Below are 1,659 nucleotides of genomic sequence, written 5' to 3' on the forward strand. Positions count from 1 at the left end.
AGCAGGAAAACATTGTCAGATTATACACTGCTGGAAAATGAGCCAAACACTTCCCACTTCTGCCCCAGGCTCATAATTGCTGCACCCACTGTGTCAATCCACCTTATTGAGGGGCGTCCACTTTTTGCTGACCCCTTACCATGAAGGATAATATCCAACTGGGCTAGTAAGAATCATCATGATAAATTGGAGAAAAAAATGCAGTTTTTAAAACACTTCATTTAACTTGAATCCACAAGCAATGCCTATGAAAACGGTAGTCAAGAAATCAAATGACGTAACACATTGGACAAATCTGCCGCGACAGACCTCTCTTTAAAGTGTTGAAAAACAAAGATGTCACTTTGAGGACTACGGTGGGTCTGACCCAATCCATGAAGTCCTGCTGTGGTACTGCAGGACAATGTACTAGACAGCAAGGTCAGTTTGAACCACAAGGCCGGGAGTTCAAACCCACCAGACGATCCTTGGAAACCCTTGACAGAGTCACTATTAGGTTGAAACTGACTCAACAGCACTTAACAACGACATCAGAAAACCAGAGTCCTGGTGTGGGACTGTAGGAGAAGCACTTGACCATAAGGCCGTGTTGAACCACAAGGTTGGCAGTTCAAACTCACCAGCTGCCCCTCTGAAACCCTATACTTACAGAGTCTCTGAGTCAGAAATAATTCTACAGCACTTAACAGCAACAACCAGAAAAACAAATACATTTGTCTTGAAAGAAGTACAGTCAGAAGACTCCTCAGAAGGAAAGATCATGAGAATTTACCTCTTATATGTTGAACATGTTATCAGGAGATACCAGTCATTGGAGAAGGACATCCTGCTTGGTAAAGTTACAGGGCCAGTGAAAAAGAGGAAGCCCCTCAATGAGATGGACTGACCCAGTGGCTGCAACAATGGGCTCCAACACAACATTGAGGGTGAGGATGGCACAGGACTGGGCAGTGTATCCTTCTGTGGTACATGGAGCGTCTACAAATCGGAACTCACTAGACGACACCTAACAACAAGTGTTGTTGTTGTTGTTGTTGTTAGATGTCCTCAAGTCAGTTTCAACTTAGAGCGACCCTCCCTATGGACCACAGAGTGAAACACTGCCAGGCCCAGCGCCATCCTTACAATTACTGTGTTTGAGCCCACTGTTACTGCCACTGTGTCAATCCATCTCCTTGTGGATCTTTTTCTTTTTGACCTTCCACTTAACAAGCATGATGGATTTCTCCAGGGAAATGCACTTCTCCCACCTAACAAATCCAAAGAACAAGAAACTCAAGTCTTGCTATCCTGCCTTCTAAGGAGCATTCTCATTGTTCGTCTTCCAAAACAGATTTGTTTGTTCTTCTAGAACTCCATGGCACTTTTGATAGTCTTCACCAACATCAAAGATTAAATGCATCGATTCTTCCATGATCTTCCTTATTGTTTGTCCAACTTTCATATGTATATGAAACAATGAAAAATACCATGGCTTGAGTCAGGCACACTTTAGTTAAAATGTGAAAAGATCTGGAATCAGAAAACCAAAAAGGAAGAACACGCTCAGCATTTCTCAAGCTGGGGGAACTAAAGAAAAAATTCAAGCCTTGACTTTCGTTATTGAAAGATTCTCTGGGCAAATTATTGAATGATGCAGAAAGCATCAAAAGAAGATGG

The sequence above is a fragment of the Chrysochloris asiatica genome, unplaced genomic scaffold, assembly GCF_000296735.1.
Source record: "Chrysochloris asiatica unplaced genomic scaffold, ChrAsi1.0 scaffold00025, whole genome shotgun sequence".
In the NCBI taxonomy this organism is placed as follows: Eukaryota; Metazoa; Chordata; class Mammalia; order Afrosoricida; family Chrysochloridae; genus Chrysochloris; species Chrysochloris asiatica.